The sequence below is a fragment of the Schistocerca nitens genome, chromosome 2 (assembly GCF_023898315.1).
Source record: "Schistocerca nitens isolate TAMUIC-IGC-003100 chromosome 2, iqSchNite1.1, whole genome shotgun sequence".
Taxonomy (NCBI): Eukaryota; Metazoa; Arthropoda; class Insecta; order Orthoptera; family Acrididae; genus Schistocerca; species Schistocerca nitens.
In genome coordinates this window covers 456,162,949-456,175,475 of record NC_064615.1, presented here as the reverse complement: position 1 = coordinate 456,175,475, position 12,527 = coordinate 456,162,949, and the positions used below count along the sequence as shown (strand labels likewise).

General features: G+C 43.1%; 1 protein-coding gene across 1 annotated transcript in view; it reads right to left on the bottom strand.

Annotated features, from left to right (window-relative positions):
- LOC126235089 (ATP-binding cassette sub-family C member 4-like) overlaps positions 1-12,527 on the bottom strand; it is a 257,022-nt gene that overhangs the window by 214,298 nt on the left and 30,197 nt on the right. The gene's annotated exons all lie outside the window — the stretch shown is intronic.

The following is a 12,527-nucleotide window of genomic DNA, read 5'->3' as shown; positions in this document are numbered from 1 at the left end:
AGTTGCTGGCGTACAAGTCTCGCAAGGGGCGAGACGTTACGACTGCCACCAACGCCACGCAGATGGACGTTCTCCCGGCTCCTGTGGTAAAGCAGGGCGCTGTGGAGGTGCCCACGGAGGTGGCGATAGAGATGTCTCCCCCCTCCTCGGAAGGGGAGGGACTGCGGAAACAAGATTCTGAGCCAGCTCCACCAGCAACACGGGATGACGTGGCCAAAGACATCGAACCGCCCGCCCGCACTCCCGAGGATGAGGCGGAAAAACCTCTCCTGGGAGATGAAGTCACAACTGCTGCGTCCAACCAAGAACAGGATACAGAAGAGGTAGTCAAAACGCCGCCAGCAGAGAGAGAGATGATTGCGCCATGACTACTGGAGATGGTCGCAAAATCATTGCGTGTCAAGACGTACGCGCATGACAATACCCCCTACCCTTTTACCGATTCCAATGCTCCTTAACCTCCTCTACGCCACAAGCCTTTTGATTCGATTGGGCAATTGCAAATCTGACTGTCGTTGTTCCTAAGAGGGACTTGGACCTTATAAACCGCTTACCTATCTTTACCGAGTATGACTGGCAACGCATAATCACTGCTATTCCAAGAGTTAAGCAGAAGAAGGAGAACAAACATCCCTCTTGCTCGCCCCGCTAGTTTCCTAGCACCCACAGTATTTTATCCTGTCGAGTTCACACAAGTTTTAGCTAATCCTTTTAATCCCAGTCAATTAAATTATCTTATATTTGTGGAGTAAATGTCAACAGACAAAGACTCCGACATTGTAGACCATCTCAGGACAGGTTGTCCATACCAGAGAGCAGAGAGAGAGAGAGAGAAAGAGAGAGAGAGAGAGAGAGAATCCCAACCGGCAGTCCCGCTCAGGCAGCTGAGGTGAGCGATCACTGTACGCTAAGCGGTCGCTTGCTACCTACGCTGTCGTTCCCCGGGATGCCTCGACGACGTGAAAAGGGAGGCAAAGCGGCCGCCTACTGCAGTTGCTGTGCCTCGTGCTCGGCGCATCAGAAGATGGGGGACGCAAAAAGAAGAAGACGACGGAACAGAAGGAGCAGTGCTTCCGCTGCTAAAAACGTGGCCACGTTGCCAAGAACTGCCGGAACCGAGTGGCGTGTCTTCGGTGTGCGCAAGCACACGATTCGCGCCACTGTACGAAGAAGGACGCCACTCGCTGTTGCACCAACTGTGGCGGCGCTTAAGCAGCGAATTTCCGAGGCTGCAGTTATACCAAGAAATGGAGTCGCGGTGAGAAGACAAGACGGGGACGCAAGACCACCAAAAAGGCGGACACAACGGCGGCCGTTGCGTCCTTGCCATCCCCTCCCGGTCCCGGCGAATCCGGGGTGGTCGGTGACTCGGCTGTTCCACCAGACGCAGTCAGCGAGGCGTGCACCAGGGTCCGCGCCGCCACTGACGACGACATTGCTGCCCTCAGAGCCGCAATGGCGGAAGAGAGGGCAGCACTCGAAGCCGAACTGGCGGAGGCTCGGCAGCTGGTGCACAGTCTCCGTGATGCACTGGCCAGCCAGCCCAGCCCAGTACAGAAGAAGAACGCTGACACGCAGCCTCCCGCCTCCGTGGAGCCTGTAGCAATACAGGAAGTCACGGTGGTGGTAACACAAGACGCCGCCGTACCGACAGCCGTCGCGGCGAAGACCAAGGCAACCCAGGTCATCACGGAGGACGCTCCCTTCCCCAAGACGCAGCTGCAGAAGATAGTGTCCGTCCATTTGGACATTCTCAGGTCTTATAACGCCCGCCCTCCTCCTGCTGAGTGGGAAGATATCGCCTCGATAGAACAAGCCGAGAACGCGAGCAAAGAACAAGGGGCGAGGACCGCTGAAGACGCCGAAGCCGCCAGCTGGGAGGACATGCCAGATCCCGAAGTGGCACAAGCAGACACATCCAAGAAGAAGAAGAAGAACAAGAAGAAGCACCCAGACGCCAGGAGGACCTAGAAGACTCTCCTCCTTATCGCGCCAGACACCCATCATCATCAACCACTCGCCCTGTCAGTCGTTGACTGGCAGTCCTAGGGGTCAACAAGGCCAGTCAAGTAAAGGCTCTTATCGATTCAACCTACCGCCTGTCTCTGACCGGTAATCATCAGTCTGCCTAACCACGCACAACCATCCCAGTTGTTCCTAAACGTCCCTGCATGCTTTCAATTCATCCAGACGTCTAATAATAACAGACTCCTCCTTACCTTCCTCAAGAAGAGGAATTCAAGTGCGAAGAGAGAGAGAGAGAGAGAGAAAGAGAGAGAGAGAGAGAGAGCGCCCCGAAACTTCGCTAGAAGATGATGGGTACGAAACTCATCGAAACGTTGCGACAAGACGACGCCACCACTCGGCTGATAACCCGAGAAGAATTCATCAGTGGAATACGCCAAGAAAGACTGCAATCGCATATATGGATATGCTGAAGTTTGATATAGGGGTTATTAGTTAAGTGCGTTGCCAGGAAGAACTAAACTCTTGTTCAGGTGAGTACAGGGTTATAAATACAAACATATAGGAATAATTCAGCAGAAGGTCTAATAATGAATAAGAAAATAAGAATACAGGCAAACTACTATTGATATCAATGTCAAGCATAACCATAGGCAAGATAGACAGGAAGCCAACGTCCAAGATGGCAGACCAAGTCTATATGCCAAAGAGCTCCACTTATCATGAAGCTACTTAAAGAATATATGATCAATAATCAATATATATCAACAATCAAAATATCAATAATCAATATATCAATATCAATAATCAATATATGATCAATAAGCTACTTAAAGAATATATGATCAAATAAAAGAAATTATTTCGATAGTTCAAGGAGCGGAAAACTTAATTGTGATAAATAACTGATTTTGGTAGCAGGAAGAGAAAGAGAAGTGAAAAATTAGGACAAAATGAACCGGGGGAAAGGAATGAAATAACAAGTGGCCTGGTGTAATTTACACAGAGCTTAATTTAATCATCGCTAAAAGTTAGTTTCAGAATCATTTAAGAGGGTTGTATACCTCGAAAGGACCTGGAGACATTACAAGATTTAAGATTGATTATATAATAGTAAGACAACATTTCGAAACCAGATTTTAAACTGTAACAAACGACCAGGGGCAGATATGTACAATGATCATAATTTACTGGTCTCAATCTGTAAGTTAAAACTTAATTAACAAGATGAGATCTGAATAAATTAAATGAACTAGAAATTATTGACAGTTTCAGAGGAAGCATTAGGCAACGATTGATTGAAACAGGGGAAGGGAATACAACAGGAAAGCAGTTGCTCAGACGTGGAGACTAGTTTAGCTGATGCGCAGCAAAAAAAAGTAGAGAAAGACGTCAGGTGCTTTGATTTAAAACACGTGGACAGGTTAGAAAACGCAGCTGCGGATGTAGAGGTTGATGACCCCATGAATCAGAGCATGTATGTACTTGCAACTAAACAAAATTACTTTAGCTGGAGACATATTGAGAATGATTTATTAGAGGTTTTCATGAGGAACCTGTTCAAACTAGAATAACTCACTCTATTATAAAAACTAACATCTCAGGAGTCTTCTTGATAGTCTCAGGAGTCTTCTTGTCTTCTTGATAGTGGCAGCGAAGCAAATACTTTGTCCCAAGCGTTCTTTGATTCTGTTCCTAAGAGGGTTGAGTTAACTGTCATGAAACACCTGGTGAAGTTAAAGGGTATGAACGCAGTTTTAATGTAAAGCCTGGGTGGGTATTTTTTAAGAAACCTTATCAGATACACGTTGTGAGAAGTGAAGCTGTTAAGAGAGAAATTCAACGTATGCAGGCATGGGGTGTCATTGAGCAAGCGATTATTGAGTATAATAATAGTAATAGTTGTGCCTATGCGTGATGGAAGCTTCAAATTAGTACTGGACGTACTCTGGCTAAATGAAATTGTAATAAGAGAGAGTGACTGTCCTCAAAATATGGAAGAACTGATACAAAATTTCCGCAGAGTTACGTATTGTACATCAATGGACAGAACATGGGGGTAGTGGAATTTTCCCCTGGCAAAAGATTCGCGTAAATATGCATTTTGTAATGAATAAATGTGCTACAATATGAAGTAGTCCCATTTATATTAATATTTGAGGTTGTGCGTTGTGATGGCTCATGTGTCAGGGCAGGAATCTATATATGTAAATGACGTACCGTTAGCAACTCCCACTTGTGAGCGTACAAGCTGTGGCGGGAGTTTACAGCGGCAGTTTCCTGCCGCAGAGCACGTGGTTGGCGGTTGCTGCCGGACCGTGGCGAGCGGCTAGCGTTACGCGGCCTTAGAGAAACCCGATCGGACGCCAGGCAGGTGCGCGTATCGCCGTGTTTGCGAGCTTGGAGAAATTTTTATGCCAGAGAAAAATTGATAAAAAAAAGCTAAGCGTGACATGGGGATGTGAGTTGGCACTGATGGACAAAAATGTGTGTAAAGCTAAATTATGTAGACGCGCCACAAAGCATATAATAGCATAAAAGTTATTGTTGTCATAAAAATTGTAAAACTTATGAAAGTTCAAAAGCTAATATCTCGGCAATGATTTGGCCGATTAATATGTACAAAGTGTTTACGGATGCGCCTAGTAGAGATGCCTCGAGCAGTCATAGCCGGTTTAGCATGGTGTGTACCATTTTTGAATGAAGAGTCGGAATAAGGGATTTGACTGAGAGAAACGGTGGTTTTGCTAATAAATAAATTTAAAGAGACGAAACTAGTGGCAGCATTCTAAAGTTTAAAGAGGTAAGTGAATAATAAAGTATGTAGTTTTCAAAAATGGTTCAAATGGCTCTGAGCACTATGGGACTTAACATCTGTGGTCATCAGTCCCCTAGAACTTAGAACTACTTAAACCTAACTAACCTAAGGACATCACACACATCCATGCCCGAGGCAGGATTCGAACCTGCGACCGTAGCAGTCCCGCGCTTCAGGACTGAGCGCCTAGAACCGCTAGACCACCGCGGCCGGCCGTATGTAGTTTTATTTGTTTATTTATGTTTAATATAAAAAATCTGAAAAAAGCAATATCATGCCATAAGAACATTATTAATGAAAAAACGATGTCAGATACAAAAAAATGGACCCTATATTGTTATTGCCAAGAAATTTTCCATATTTTTCAATGTATCATATGTGTCTTTGTATTTAGTTTTAGAATATTCGTAATTATTTCTGTCAAACATTGCTTTGAGTTAGACAATCATTTCGAGGCTGCAAAGTGCGGCCATCTTTGATGACAGGGGAGTGGGTTCTGAGCGACGGTGAGAGCCGGACGTGCCGCGCATTTGGGGGTAGTAGTGGGTTGGGCAAGTATGTACGTAGCGACGTTCGAAAGCGATCAAGTGAAGTGCAGTATAGTGGTTTAGGACAGCAGACAAGAGTGTATTTTGTGAACTGTGAACAGACTGTTGACTGCCGTGATCGCGACCAATGAATGTTGTAGTGAAGTGTTGTATCATCAGATATTAACGGCCGCCCTTACGTAAGAGCCCCTCAGACTGCACTTTAAGTGTTAATTGAATATACTGATGAAAAATAAACTACTTGTTCAAATTATAAATGAATGTGAGTGACTCAATAACTTAAATTTCACCGCAATATCTGCCTGCATTGTTTTGTTATATTTTATTTCAACTTAAGAATTGAGTTTACTACGGGTGTGGGCTGACACCGTATGACGAAAAATGGAGCCAAACATTCAGACTAGCCACATCTCTGGGCCGCTCAATTAAGCTGAGTGTAACAAATGTATATACATTCGTGCTATAGCACGTGGGGGCTCGATCCAAACTATTCAAAATTTAATGTGTAGTGTCCAGTACAGTCGTAATATGAGGTTTCTCGTCCGAGATCGTCTTAACTGAAGAGGCTCGGTAGGCAGTGCAGAACTGCGTTTGAAAATGAAGAAGATTGGGAGAAACGCATTGCCGATCGCCGAGCAATACGCTGGGTCCGACGTCGATCAGCAAAGCGGAAGCTGAAGCGCCGCTGGCCGCCAAACATCGACGCGCCGACTTCGCCGCCGTGCTACGGAGCTGGGGCCAATTCTGCAGCCAACCTGCAAGCCGTTCCACGCCACACCGCACCACAGCCGGCCGCAGTGGCCGTGCGGTTCTAGGCGCTTCAGTCCGGAACCGAGCGACTGCTACGCTCTCAGGTTCGAATCCTGCCTCGGGCATGCATGTGTGTGATGTCCTTAGGTTAGTTAGGTTTAACTAGTTCTAAATTCTAGGGGACTGATGACCTCAGCTGTTAAGTCCCATAGTGCTCAGAGCCATTTGAACATCGCACCACATCGCACCTCACCGCAAGGCAGCCGACAGTATCAGGCAGCACGCGGTAGCAGTCTGAACAAAGCTGTGTGTTGGCATCAGGGGCATTAATGTCTCAGTTCTGTATCTCACAGCCAGTTTAGCTATGGAGTTCGAATTTAGAGAGATGGTGATGAAGAAGTCAGCTAGTGATGTTGATTCTACAGGGAGTAAGAGTGAGCCTCAGAGCCCACACAGACCGGGAGAAGAAGCAGAAGCTAATGTAGTTGCTATGCTTGGATCATTAATGAGCCAAATGCGGGAATTCAGAACTGAATTAAAAACTGATATGGGGGATATGGAAAGTTTTTGGGGGGCAAAAATCAGAGAATTAAATGATCAATTGTTGGATTTATCAGAAAAGGTTGAGGAGGTAGAGGGAAATTTGAATGCTAAGATTGATGCAGTTGCTATTGAATTAAGGGGTAGAATTGATTCAGGCAGGCAGTTGTGTGACACAAGGAATGATGAGACAAGGTAAGGTCTGATTGATGTGGATCGGAAGATTGTGCCTAGTTGTGATAAAACCAGAACTTTATTATTAGGTCAACTGGCAGAGACTGCTAGCGACCTAGGAAAGGAAACTTAAAATGTGGTTGCTGTTACTGTAAAGACTAATGTAGAAACTGACAAAGTTAACAGTAGATTAAGTAATGTTGAATTATGTTGGGCTAATGGAAGTATGGGATGGCCTATGGTACAAGTACCCAGTGGTAAGACTTTTTCAGGGGAAAGCAAGTACCATGCTGTAGATTTTCTGGCAGCTTGCAAGGATTGTTTTATTGGTGGTATAAGTGACAACAGCAAAATTAAACTGGTAAAAAGATTATTGGAGGGTTCTGCTCAGACATGGGCAAATAAATGTAGTGAACAAATTAAATCATACAGTATATTTGATGTTTCTAAACAGGTATTGGAGCCAAGCAAAACAATGCAGATTACAAAACGATTTTTTGAATGGGTCAGTTTACAAAGAAGGTAGGCAAACTATGAGAGAATTTTGTCAGGAGGAATTAAGAAAGTTGGTACCTTTGGATAGGTCTTTGGGAATTATGATTGAGATTTCTAGTCTACTGATAAGGTTACCCGGAAATGTATAGTGGGAACTGATACATTGCCCAACAGATTCTATAAAAATTTCTTGGATTTTATTGAGAGGATGGACCAGGCAATGTGCTAAAAGCCAAACTCAGGGGGTAATAATTCAGCGAATAATCAGAGGAATAATGGACGGTTCGTTTCATAAAACCAAAACACACAGCGAGCACATTCCTCACCATGAAAGTAGCCATTTTAACTCTGCACTACGCTGGTGCTCCTGATGGTGGAATAGGACTACGTGAATCAAAATTGAGGTTAAATACTACAAAGTGGCGTTTCTGCCGATTCTGTAAGTGACCTCAATAAATTCCTATATCATTATAAAGTTCAAATGTCCTTTTCGATTCAGGCTATATGATGATTGTGAAGTACAGAACATCTATTTATTTCATACTAACTTCGATAGTTGCTTACTAGATCATCTGTGCGTCCCATAATGAACAGCCTTTGTTACCTTTCGAGCTATATGTTTTCCTGCAAAGAAACAGCACGAGTGGTAACTGTTAAATATATAGCTCTAGCTCTAAAACATTTAGCCATTGGAGAACTTCACCCACATCAAGCCGTCACAACAGTGAGAGTACATCTTTTTAAAAGCAAAAATGTTTATATGCTTGCGTAAATAACTATCAAAATTCAAATTACATAACTGTTTACACTAGATAATAAACCTAAAATAAGGAATACCAAGAACTCTAAACCACCTGGAAATTACGTACGTCATTACAATGACTCATTACCAGTATTTCATTAAATTATATTTAATTCATAAATTGCATTTTAAAATACAACTGTATTACTATTTTTATTGAAAACAATCAATTTCAGTCATGTTTGGGTCTCCAGCAGCAAAAGGATAAAACTAGATAACAAGTGTGTACAGCTCTAATAAATAACCATCATGTATCTCGTGTATTACTTGTGAATCATAACTAATTATTACGAGAAGGTAGAATACTTACAAAACTAAGTCAGCTATGCATTATCAAAGTTGCAAAGCCAAATGTAGTTTATAAAACGTTCCATTACTCTTATTAACTGTGTATGAATGACAATTATGTCACGGCAGCATCAGAGATGGTTGTGTCCATCTTGTTCTCAGAGTTAGAACTAAATAGGTCAAAGACCTTACAATAGAAGCAATAAAAATTAAAGAGGTGTAATCATGATCCATTTAGTCACCCTGCAAAGATATCAAAGAAGCCAATAACGCTCCATAACTCGACTAATGACTGCATGCACCATGCTTTACCTTACTACTTTTTCACTAATTACATTATTTATGTTTTAAGGTCGTTGAAAAACATCAGTAAAATCAAGTTGGCACATACATTAGTCAGTTACATTACTATTGATTGATGAATAAGTAATAATGTAAAGCTTGGTGGATGACATCAGTAGTCGACCTACGGAGCATTACTGACATCTTTCATAAGTTGGCAGTCTGTCTACGTCGATAATCATCATATTTCTGGACGGTTTAGGACTTCCACGGTAAAGTCTTTAGCCTTTTCAGTACAAAATGTGAGAACAGCACGGACATAGCCATCTCTGATGTTATCAGAATATAACTATTCATCATACACAGTCAATAATAGTAATGGAACATTCTATAAGCTATATTTGGCAATACAAGTGTGACAATGCTTAGCTGAGTTGCTATTTGTAAGTACCTTCTTGCAATAATGAGTGATGTTCTACGTATAATGTATACACATAAGATGCTCATGTGCCACAATGGTATACATTTGTTGCCTAATTATCTTCATTCGATGCAGGGATCCAGAGGTGGAGCGAAATCGATTGTCTTCAATAAAAACAGTAGTGTATTTTGCAATGCAATTCTTAACGTTTAAAAAGCTGTTCAACACCGCATGCACAAAAATTTTATTTAACGCATTGGAAGGGTATTCCCACTACTGTCGTGCCATGTAGCAGACGAACAATTAATTGAAGTAGATTAAGTTAATTTAACGTTAGTAAATAAATTAATGTAGTTTTTTGTATGAAAATTTCTAACATGACTGATGGCAAAGAACAGCAACAATTACTTTCTGTGATGTTTATTTGTAACATTGCCAGTTTTGATCAGCAAAGCCCGTCTAAAGATGGCATGTATTCTGTGATATACTGTTGAATTTATGAGTTGGAGACAGTCAGTATTGAATATGATTAAACAACAAAATATGTCAGATAATATTCACATATTATACCTGTAGCGGAGGAGATGCGGTGTACGTTATGAGATCAGTGAGTGTACGAAAATACGGCAGAATGTGTTTGAATGTGTGGGGCATCTTCGAAATTTCGTCAATTGATTAATGGTATCTCCACTCACAATTTACAACACACACTACATCTACAGCTATTTCTACGCTCTTCAGACCACCTTATGATGTGTGGTGGAGGCTACTCCCTGCACCACTGTCACTCCTTCTCCACCCCCTCCCCCTCGCTACCCTTTCCTTGTGTCAGTCGCGAATGGTTCGAGGGAAGGATGACTGTCGTTAGGCCTCCGAGTGATCTCTGATTTCTCTGACGATAATTTCATGGCCTTTTCACGAGATACTTGTAGGAGGAAACAATCTACTGGCTGACTCTTCTAGGAACCACGTTCTCAGAATTTTAATAGTAAATCATTCAGTGATGCGCAACGCTTCTCTTGTAGTGCCTGCCTCCAGAGTTGGATTAAAACACGTATTGCATACAGCAGACGTTGGGCATGTTAGTTACGGTTACTTTGTCTTGTATTTCACGCTTCTCAACTAATTCACAGAGAACGCAGTTTTTACTCACGTTATTCATGGGGAAAGTATTGTAGGACGTTATTCGTGTCACTAAACATTTCGATTTCTTGAAGCCATTACATTTTTACTCTTTTTTATGAACTGCATGGATTAGCAATTCTGTTTCACCTTAGTGCTAGCTGGAGAACAAATGTTGTTCAGTCTTAATGCATCTAGTGGTTCTTTGCACCTTGTTTCAAAATTCCTTCGGACCTGTTCTATACGAAATGAGATCACCAATCAGGAACCAGAGATAACTGCCACAGGACCTTGCGGTCAGCAGTTCAACATGTCACACTTTCTACTGTAAAACAACACGCTTGAGATCTGCACTTTGTTGCCTAGATAATTTATTGATGCCAGTTACTATCAAAACAAAGAAACCGAAATAACCAAAACAACTACAGTTATACTATGTGATCAAAACTATCGGGACAACCCCAAAAATATACGTTTCTCATATTAGGCGGATTGTGCTGCCACCTACTGTCGGGTACTCCATATCAGCGACCTCAGTAGTCATTGGACATCATGAGAGAGCAGAATGGGGCACTCCATGTAAGTCACGGACTTCGAAAGTGGTCAGGTGATTGGGTGTCATTTGTGGCATACGTCTGTACGCCAGATTTCCACATTCCTAAACATCCCTAGGTCCACTGTTTCCGATGTGGAAACGTTAAGGGACACTTACAGCACAAAACCGTACAGGCCGACCTCGCCTCTTGACTGACAGAGAGCGCCGAAAGTTGAAGAGGGTCGTAATGTGTAATAGGCAGAAATCTATCCAGACCACCACACAGGAATTCCAAACTGCATCAGGATCCACTGCAAGTACTACGATAATTAGGCGAGAGGGGAGGAAACTTTGGTTTCATGGTCGAGCGGCTGCTCATAAGCCACACATCACGCCGGTAAATGCCTAACGACGCCTCGATTGGTGTAAGGAGCGTAAACATTGGGCGATTGAACAGTGGAAAAAAGTTGTGTGGAGTGACAAATCACAATACACAATGTGGCGATCAGATGGCAGGGTGTGCGTATGACGAATGCCCGGTGAACCTCATCTGCGAGTGTGTGAAGTGCCAACAGTTAAATTCGGAGGCAGTGGTTTTGTGGTGTGGACGTGTTTTTCATAGAGGCAGCTTGCACCCCTTGGTGGTTTGCGTGGCACTATCACAGTAGAGACCTACATTGACGTTTTAAGCACCTTCTTGCTTCGCACTGTTGAACAGCAATTCGGGGATGGCGATTGCATCTTTCAGCACGATCGACCACCTGTTCATAATGCACGGCCAGTGGCGGAGTGGTTACACGATAATAACATCCCTGTAATGGACTGGCCAGCACAGTGTCCTGACCTGAATCCTACAGAACATCTTTGGGATGTTTTAAAACGTCGACTTCGTGCCAAGCCTCATCCACCAACATCGATACCTCTCCTCAGTGCAGCACTCCGTGAAGAATGGGCTGTCATTGACCAAGAAACCTTCGAGCACCTGACTGAACGTATGCCTGCGAGAGTGCAAGCTGTCATCAAGGCTAAGGGTGGGCCAACACCATGTTAAATTCCAGCATTACCGGTGGAGACCGCCACGATCTCCTAAGTTATTTTCAACATGGTGTCCGGATACTTTTGATCACATAGTGTAACTATAGCTCTGAAACACGCATGATAATGAGACCGAAAAGATTGCAAAGACTGATATATTTTGAAATAAGACTACTATTTGGGAGAAGCAGGAATCGCAAAATACTTAGTTTAAATATAACAACAGCTTTTTTGTGTAGCTTGTGCAACAGTAAAGGTGTTAACCTCGTCAAGAAATTTTTGTAAACCTCTGTACATCTCTGTCCAGACGAGGGTACCTCGTTTTCAGATTCACTGATGCTGAATACTGCTGAACGATATGACAGGTCTACTGCAGATTTTTCTGGCAACAATTCCCATTTCGGGGAAGGAATGTAAGAATGAACGTAAGGCAGATTAAGGGGTGTACAGAGGCATAAAGAAAGTAACTGCACTATCTCCCAGTTTACGACTGAAACAGGGAAAGTTTGAAGTGCAACCGGCAATCCCCCTCACAATAACTGACTAAGCGAATCTCGATATATCCCAACGCCGTCATTCAGGATACGCTGGGCACCATCCAAATATTTCCTCCAGCTACGCAGCGATCTATAAAAATAAATCATTGACTTAAAGCAGAAGAAAGATGCACGTTTACATACACACGCGCTGGCACGCATACAAACGCACAGAATAAAACAAAGTAGTTCCAATGGAAATCATTGATAGTTGCG